Source organism: Crinia signifera, chromosome 2 (assembly GCF_055691185.1).
Source record: "Crinia signifera chromosome 2, ASM5569118v1, whole genome shotgun sequence".
In the NCBI taxonomy this organism is placed as follows: domain Eukaryota; kingdom Metazoa; phylum Chordata; class Amphibia; order Anura; family Myobatrachidae; genus Crinia; species Crinia signifera.
In genome coordinates, this window is record NC_139218.1 from 385,027,449 (window position 1) to 385,037,101 (window position 9,653).

The following is a 9,653-nucleotide window of genomic DNA, read 5'->3' on the forward strand; positions in this document are numbered from 1 at the left end:
GTAAAAGAAGAGGGCGCTGGTGAGGTGGGGTGATTTGATAGCAGCACACACACTGGACCACACTCTTAGATTGGACTTGGACCTACTTGCTACCACCTTTGGACCAAGTCTCCACCACTTTTTCTGCACTGGGAGACTCAAAATTCGCTACTGGAGAACCATATATGGGATACCACCACCTGCTAACAACTTGGAGCCTATACTGACTGCCCTAGACAGGGCCACCATTCCGCCATACAAGGCACAAGGCATCCATCCAGGTTCATGGACACGCACTAAACCAGTACTGTTGGCGAAGTAACATCCGGGTTACCATACCAATTTGCAGTAGAGCATACTAGGAACAAGCGGGACACATTCTAAGTATACGCTCCATCCAACCATTCTTTTATTGAAGTGCATTTTTTGCTTACTTTTTATTATTTACTTTTTATTGTTTATGCATTATTAATCGTATATTATGTTGTTCAAATTTATCCTCATTAAACTAACTTTTATATTGTGATAACCAATTGATCAGACCTTTTAGTGATTCATTTTTTAATCTTGAGTGCTCCACCACCTTTGTTTAGTAGCACAATCATATTTACATTACACCGCATGTAGTGCCCTCGATTCATATTACACCACATTGTAGTGCTCCTTGTTCACATTATGACACACAGTAGTGTCCCTTATTCAAGAAACGCTACACAGTTGTGCCCCTCATTCATGTTATGACAAACAGTACTGTCCCTTATTTAAATTATACTACAAAGTAGAGCCAGAAAAGATAGCAGCGGGGACGTCCTTTTCTGTTGGAATTACCGTACAGTGGTGGAAGTGGAGCTGAGTTCCCCCTACCATTACAATTGGTTGAACTCAGTGGTTCCAATAGTGATCGACCTACACTTATAGTAGTTTCCTGATAGAAAACAATGTTGGAGAAACAGTACTGCAGTTGTAGTCACAAATCCACAGAGTTGTAGGATTGCGAGAAGCTAATATAGAATCCTATTTCTGGAAATAGCAACATTTAATCCCATAATTCTGCAATTTTTTGCATTAAGTAAACACCTTCAGAATGTAACAAAATAAATCGCAATTATAGCAAAGGCGTTCTTTATATGTGTGTTTAACATGCCACTCGATGGAGTACTGTGTGACTAATGTTGTTATGTGTGCAATACAATTCATCCCACTGGAAGAGGCAGAGAATAAGCTGAAACAACTAAATTGGCCAGAAAACTATTGGAACACAAAACTCGTTTACGGTAATACACGCAGCGGCATGCCGCATGCTGCTTCCGTACATTAAATCAGATTGCTGTATTTTATCTCTGATTGTGCCAATTCGTTAAAAAAGTACATTTAATATATTTTTTTAAATATTAAGCACATCTGTAATTCTCCCGAAGTACTGTACTGTGTTAATCTAGTGACAATTAGGCACTTAAAAGATTATGTACTATTATTATTTATGCATTTATTACCAGTTATTTCCTATACAGAGAATATTTGAACATTCACATCAGTCCCTGCCCCAGTGGAGCTTACAATCTATATTCCCTACCACATGTACACGCGCACACAGACATTCAGGGTTAATTTTGTTGTGAGCCAATTAACCTACAAGTATATTTTTGGATTGTGGGAGGAAACCGGAGTACCCGGAGGAAACCCACGTAAGCACGGGGAGAATATACAAACTCCGCACAGTTAGGGCCATGGTGGAAATCGAACACATGACCTCAGCGCTGTGAGGCAGTAATGCTAACCATTACACCATCCATGCTGCTTCTATCTGCCATGTTACAGGCGGGGTTTGAGAAATGTTTGTCTATGGGTTTGAGAAATGGCAGGTAAAAAGCTGATTGGCTGGTTGTTTATCACCTTTTGAGGCTTGATACATCTGTCCCTCAGAGTGAAATTCCTGTGCAAGCCTGCGAGCAATATCGCAGGTCTCATGTCAGCTGCAGATCCATTCGTAAATCACTCACCAATGACCTTCCCCACTGTGTGCATTCTGTGCGTAGCCCAGGACCCAGCCGGCCCCATAGAAACATGAAGATCGCGGCTGGCGCTGGCGTTACGCACCCTCTCTTCAAACACCTGGACACACACCTACGTTTTCCCCGACACTCCTAGAAAACGGCCGAGTGACCGCCATGAACACCTGCTTCCTGTCAATCGCCTTGCAAACGGCCAGGATGGTCACGCACATGCGCACTATGATCCATACCCAGTCATCCCATAATCCCTTGTGCTGCGAATTCGCAGACGCATGATCAGGACTGAATAAGCCCCCTGTGTCATTATGTCCGGGTTTTAAGGAATTACTTGTCTATTAATTGAAGGGTGACAAGGCTCTTCTGCAAATTATAAGGATATTGAATGACACCTTCAAGTTCTATGTCGTCAGTAAGGTCACATAGTGACTGCAGGTGACAGCAAATACAGTAGCCTTAAAGACATTCACCGAAGGTCACTTCTAGTCCGTAACCCAAGTTAAGATTCTGGAAACTGCAAACGATGGGCCAAGCTATGGTTTGTACAATGCAGTAGGTTGCACAATGTTATATCAAGCTATAGTTGTTTGGGTGGGGGGGGTCTTGAGTGAGACGTTTGGATTCCTCACGTTTGATCTGTTCAATCGGACTTTGACGGCACAGTTACAGTATAGACTCTTGGAATCACTGAACATTAGAGTTTTCTTCGTAAGTGTAATTTGGTATAATTGAGAAGCCATGTCTTGTGCGAAAAGGCAGAGACAACCGCTGTCTGCTGGGGTTACCTGCTGGAGATAGCTTAAGGTCTCATGGTGACCTAAGAACCATGCAAGATTGGGCTCCTGTCTCCCACCATTTACCAAGAAAACATAAAATGGATTTGGGTATTCCGGAGCAATCGGTAACCCCTGGCAGGTACCACCGACTATGGTGAGGGTCCAGAGTCCATGGGGGAAGATTTAACAAGCCTTGGAGAGGCTTTGGAGAACTTCTCCACTGTATCTCTTTTCAAGGCTTGCCATGCAGAAGGTCAACGGTAAAAAAAAGGTTGACACAAGCAAAGGGATGACCGGGAAATGATCGACACTTGAAAAGGTCTACATATGTCAACCTTAGCCATTTTGCTTGTGTCTACCTTATAACAATATCCACCATATGTTATTGACCTGTTGACTGTTAACCTAAACATTGTCTGTCAGCCATCTGGATTAGGAATGGCCATTGGTGCAGTCATCATTGATGGTTGCCATCGATAGTGATGCTGCAACCAGCTCTCGATAGTAACAAACTATTTGATGGATGACCACCAACAGTCATCCATTTTCTTTGACTGACTGACATGTGGACCAATCAAACGTGGGGGGGGGCTTCAGGGTTGTAAGGGGCATAGGGGTTGTAGGGGAGCGGAGCTATGCTCCACGTCCCAACACCTTGAAAAAAATCCCCCCAAAAAACATTGGTTTTGCTGTGCCATCGATGGAGGGAAACCATCTGGTTCCCCCCATCGATGGCTAAAGTATTCAACATTGACCAAAAACCATTGATGATTTTGAATCATCGATGGTCGATGGCCATCCCAAATCTGGATACCACTACGGATTATTCTACTTATGCGACAGCTCAATAAGATACTACAGATATAGTCGCTCTCCTCATTGCCTGATCCCAGCCGCTTCATCCCAGTTGTCAGGCCTAACCCTCTACTCAGGACCACCATGCTGCGATATTGCCACTCAATGCATTTCTATGACCCGCGGTAGCATGGGGGGGGGGGGTTAATTCAGACCCGCTCACTAGCGAGTAGGTAAATGCCACCCCGCCATGCACCCCCACCACCCAAATTTCCGTGCTGTGTACTCCTACACATTTGCATGCAGACGCACAGAGGACAAATTATTCGATGGTCACTCACCATCAAATGTTTTTTCCTCTACTTGTTCTGAAAAGGGGGGGGGGGGTGCTGACATCATGTGAGATCACCCCCAGCAGGCAGGGGCATGTCTGCGTGCTGACGGGTACGCCCAGCACTTCAATGGGCGCCTTCACAATTTTCATGGCCCATCGGAATGTCCCCTGCCTCAGGCAGCGAAACGCACCCGGCGAATGAAATATTCATACGCCGAAGGTGCTTGTGCCGGGGTTTGCACTTGCGCGATTATAATCGAGCATGCGCATGAACAGACCCCCCCCCCCATGGTGACAGGCCCATCCATCCCGTGCCAATCACCATGTGGGAATCTTGTGGCGATCGGTACGGGATAGACAAGTGCAGCTACATTTGTAGATCACTACGCCAATGTTGCCACCTGTCACATCGCACAACTAATTATAAATGGGCTGACAAAAGCTGAAACGACAAACCATAGCATATACTGTATGTTGTGACATCACTGACCCTGTCCTTGGTTCTGAATCCACCAGCAGGTACAGTACTGTATACATTTGAGATTTGAAGCCAATCAGTCAAACTCCGAATGCTCTGTTACAGAAAGATGACATATATATATATAGAATATGGTCATTTCAAAATGTCTTCCAACGGGGTGGAGACGGGAAAACGGTAACCCTCCGAGCGGAATGAAGGTCATCAAAAACTCTTCTCGTTACATATTTCAGCAATGCTCAGCGTTTAAATGTGTTAATGTCTTATCTGTGAGCTTGCTTGAACTTTGAGGGCGCTGTCGTTTGCTAGTTAATTCAGGCTCTTCAATGTCTTTCATCCGACCCATGTAAATATCAACACATTGGCGGGAAGATAAGACGCTCGTTATAAATAAGCGTTGGCTTTACCCTAGAAATCTGACAGCATATGGCAATTAGGCGTTTCACCACTTCTAGGTGCGAAATATGCCGGCGCCCATTAAAACACGTCTTGTACAGAAAAAGATTGAATTATTGTAAACATGGATTTAGTCTGTGCTTATTCATCTGACATAATCAGTGTGATAGTTACTGGTGAGGAATGATCAGTGACATCATCAGTGACATCATCAATGATCTCACCAGTGACATCATTAGTGTCATAATTCTACTATATTTTGAACCCGTCGTTTACTGATGCACCACGTGCTGCTGTTTTCCCCGCCTCTCGCTCTCTCTCTCTGTGTTCCCCTCTTGCCCTTTGTCTTTCTCTCTTCCCTATCACCTCCTGGTTATTTTTTCCTCTCTATTTCCCCCTTTATACCAATGAGGAGCATGTATGTATGGTATGTATTCAAATAATAATATTAGAAAGGGTGGACAGAATCGGACAAGTACGTGCATTGTGGCGGATACCACCCATGTGCCTTACGCTATAAAAATACTGCAATTAGGGTATCCTCCACCCCCAAACTTGACTAACCACCCATCAAGATGTTGCTGCTGACCCCATTAGGACGGTATAGATAACTACCTGTCAACGAAGTTAAGTGCATTATACAATTGTCCCTGGATAATGGATCTGGCCTTCTTCCTGCCTAAAACAACCTGAAATTAAAGAGATAACAAAAACAGGATGCAGTTATAATCCCAGTGGTCGAGTTATTGGCTGCCGGAATCCCAACACCAGAATCCCGACCGTCGTCAGAACACCGACACTTTGAAATGGATCAGGATGCCGCCCCCGGGAATACTGACAGCCAGCATCCTGAACGTGATATGCTGGGGCGGGTTAACGGTTTATGGTATACCCAAAAACCCGAGCATAATAGAAAAAAAAATGGGTGGAGGGTGGAAAAAAACACCAAAACGGGCTGGCTTAAGCCTTCCTGTGACTTCCTGATTTATATAAACTCACTTCAACATCACGCCCCCTTAACACTATTGGCCACTCCAAGTCAGCTGCACACAAGCCGTCCCTCAGCCCTGTGGTCTAATCCACCTCAGTCTTATCTTAATCCTTCAGGTCTTCTTCCTGTGCAGAAACCAATCCTCTATTGTACATCTTATATTCACTATCTACTGAACTGTATGCACATAAAGACAATCATTTCCCGGCATTACTAGCTGGGTACAGCTGCTGTAGCCCCGCCGTTGCGTAACACAATATTGTGGTCCCAGCGATATACTAAGACTTATTGGCTCTGATGTGTGACATCCCTACAATATCGCCCCACGCTGCCCATACGGAAGAGCAGGATGCATTCATCTGTACCTTATATTCTAAATCCATTACATCATTTCTGTATGGTGCCACTTATCCTTGAATCAAAAAAATTGCTGCCCATGAGTTTCAGCCTCTACTGTCTGCAAGGCAGGAAAAAAAATATAGATATAATTTAATATACAATAGGAGAAACTTCCGTGCATATCATTTCACCATGATCCAGAGCTGCAAAGCCTGTAGGCTTTGCATTAATGGCCTGTACTTAGTAAACACTACATTGGAACTTCCCTGTTGAGATATGTTTCCATACCTCCAGCCGCTGTCTTTCCAGCAGTCGTGGGTTCCATGGGTTGGTGGAAATGAGATATGTAAATAGAGGACTGACAGAGGATCTTAGAATGATCTGAGTTCCAATATGTCCCCCCACCCCACCCCCGTACACCACAGGCAAATAAACCTTAAGCAACATGGTGTTAACGTGTCCTTACGGTAAGTGATGATCTTTGGATTCTGTCTATCGTATCATAAATCAATTGTATGTGTCAGTGGCGTAAGTTTGTCCCAGTTGCCCGGAGGCAAGATGAATATTTGTGACCCCCCCCCCCCCACACACACACACACACACACACACACACACAAACTATTATTCAAAATATATATAGTCTGTTATGAAATATATATTATATACTGTATATATATATATATATATATACATACATACAGAGAGAGAGAGAGAAAACACATATATATTTCAGAACTTAGCCACAGAAGCGATTTTAATGGCTTTCAATGAATGGTTTTAAACTGGCAGTGGAGGAGAGGTACCCCCTTGATAGCAGGAGCCTGGCGGCAGATGACTCCATTGCCTCCCAGAGTTCTGCCTCTGTGTATATATATTTCAGAACTCAGCCACATAAGCAATATCATTGGTTTTTAAATAACTGATTTAAACTTCCAGGGAGAGGTGCCCCTTTGGGAGCAGGAGCCCGGCGGCAGATGACTCCATTGCCTCCCAGAGTTCTGCCTCTGGTATGTGTCACTATCCCTGTTGTCAGCGAGGCCGTAACACAATGTCCTGGTTTTTCTTACAGGCTGCAATTCATTTTCTTAATACCCGCTTTATTTATGGTTGAAGAAAAATCACACGTAACATAATAATAATAATAATAATAATAATAATTCTTTGACAACAGAGAAAAGACATAAAATCAGCAGCAAATGAACCACAGCTCCCGTGAACACGTTGACTGAATCCTACAGACACCTCCGAGAGGTGCGGACAAGTTAAAAGACGCCAATTCCTCACGTTCCTGTTACTGACACAGAGGACAAACAAATAAATCCGATGTGCATTTGTCACTGAATTAAAGATCTGACACCCACAGAACTGCAAACGTGACGGCGCGTCCTTCCGTACTATAAACCAGGTCACAGAGCAGGGATTTGGTGAGCACTGGTCTCCAAAACCAGGTCAGCTGCAAATTTAGAGAAGGTTCTGATAACATCAATGCCCCCCCCCCCCCCAAAAAGAACAAACGGTAACCACATCGCAGACGTTAAAGAGTTAACTGGACCCTGACCGTCTCTGTATTAGGGTCACCTCTGGCCATGAAAGGGTTAACAAGCCGCCGTAAAACGACTTTTTTTTGTTTTCCCATTAGGCCTGCACAGGATTGGCAGTACAAAGCAGCCTGGCGTAGAAGAGGTTAAAATATTTCCCCCGAATTCACCCTTCGCTCTCTGCCCTGAATCCGTACGGACATAATGGTATTGCAAAGAATCGCAAAGGGCGGTTCTCTCCGGCAAGGCGGTTGCGGAGCCCCCCCCCACGGTTTGTGCCACCCCCGCGCGTTTGCCCAGCGGCAAAAGCGGCCACTCGCTACGGAATGTGCCTGGGAAAGACAGCACCGCAGCCGCCGTTACTGTGTGTCAGCCCAGGATCTGCTCCTGGACATTGTGGAATAATGATCCTACTTGTGTTGCCTCCCCAGGCTCAGGTCTTATTAGAACCGGCTGCCATACCCTCAGCAACCACAGCAATAAATGGGTTTGGGGAGAAAAAAAAAAACATTCCCACCAGGGGCCACTTTAAAGTCTCCTTTCCAACCCCAAAAAATGCATGATCCCTGATCATGAGGCTGATCCCTGTGCAATCCCACATGTATGTCTTGCAGGAGCGGCGTGCAGTGTCTGCTCAGAGAGTCAGCACAGCGATGCAGGCAGCTAGCAGAGGAGCTGCTGGATACACAGGGAAGGATGAGGCAGCTCCGTACACAGAACGCAATCCTGCTAAACCATAAAGGGATTAAGCAGAGACACATCCAGCCATGGCTTACCATTCTGCAGGCTTCTCTGTGCCCAGGCTGCTCTCCTCTCCTTCCACAATCCCAAACTGTGCAAGTAGAAGCTCTCTCAGCGCCGGCAGTGTCCCCTGGAGATGCTCTCAGTGTCCGGCTCAGCCCTATGGAACAGGCTCACTATCCACTATGGATTTTTCTCCTGGATCTGCCGCCTGTATCTGACAGAAATGCACATAGCAAGTGAGGCGCACACAGGTTACATGAATGGGGAGAAGGGACCAATCCTGCAATGCCTGAGAACGACAAGCACACATCGCATTCAAAGCCAGGCAGTACCACTGAAGGATGGAAGGGGGAGACTGGATTCCTCTCCTTCCTCCAGTGATGCTTCAGCTCGCCTCTCCTGGCTGGAATACACCCACAGGTTGCTCACTCCTGTCCCTGGCTCTCTGGCTTTACTATTTACTGTACTGTACATGCATGCTGACACGGGCTATAGGTGCACCCTGCTCACCTGTCTGCACAGGTTACTGTACTGTATATACACGCTGACACAGTCTATAGGTGCACCCTGCTCACCTGTCTGCACAGGTTACTGTACTGTATATACACGCTGACACAGTCTATAGGTGCACCCTGCTCACCTGTATGCACAGGTTACTGTACTGTATATACACGCTGACACAGGCTATATGTGCACCCTGATCACCTGCCTGCACAGGTTACTGTACTGTACATATATGCTGACACAGACTATAGGTGTACCCTGCTCACCTGTCTGCACAGGTTACTGTACTGTACATACATGCTGACGCGGACTATAGGTGCTCTCTGCTCCCCTGTCTGCACAGGTATCAGTACAGTACATACATGCAGATACAGTTTATAGGTGCACCCTGCTCACCTGTCTGCGCAGGTTACTGTACTGTACATACATGCTAACACAGGCTATAGGTGCTCCCTGCTCACCTGTCTGCACAGGTTATTGTACTGTACATGCATGCTGACACAAGCTATAGGTGCAACCTGCTTACCTGTCTGCACAGGTTACTGTACTGTACATACATGCTGACACAGGCTATAGGTGCAACCTGCTTACCTGCCTGCACAGATTACTGTACATACATGCTGACACAGGCTATGGGTGCAACCTGCTCACCTGTCTGCACAGGTTACTGTACTGTACATGCATGCTGACACTGGCTATAGGTGCACCCTTCTCACCTGTCTGCACAGGTTACTGTACTGTACATGCATGCTGACACTGGCTATAGGTGC

At 45.7% G+C, this 9,653-nt stretch overlaps 1 protein-coding gene across 17 annotated transcripts in view; it reads right to left on the minus strand.

The window, feature by feature from the left end:
• The window catches only part of TENM4 (teneurin transmembrane protein 4), a 929,900-nt gene extending 921,190 nt beyond the window's left edge, over window positions 1-8,710 (minus strand). For 9 of the 17 annotated variants that reach the window (XM_083170223.1, XM_083170225.1, XM_083170235.1 and 6 more), the window contains exon 1: window positions 8,412-8,710. The gene's annotated coding sequence lies outside the window, so the exon portion shown is untranslated. The remainder of the gene's footprint in view (window positions 1-8,411) is intronic. The other 8 variants (XM_083170238.1, XM_083170237.1, XM_083170236.1 and 5 more) reach the window with 1 other exon arrangement.
• Window positions 8,711-9,653: the final 943 nt, after the last annotated feature.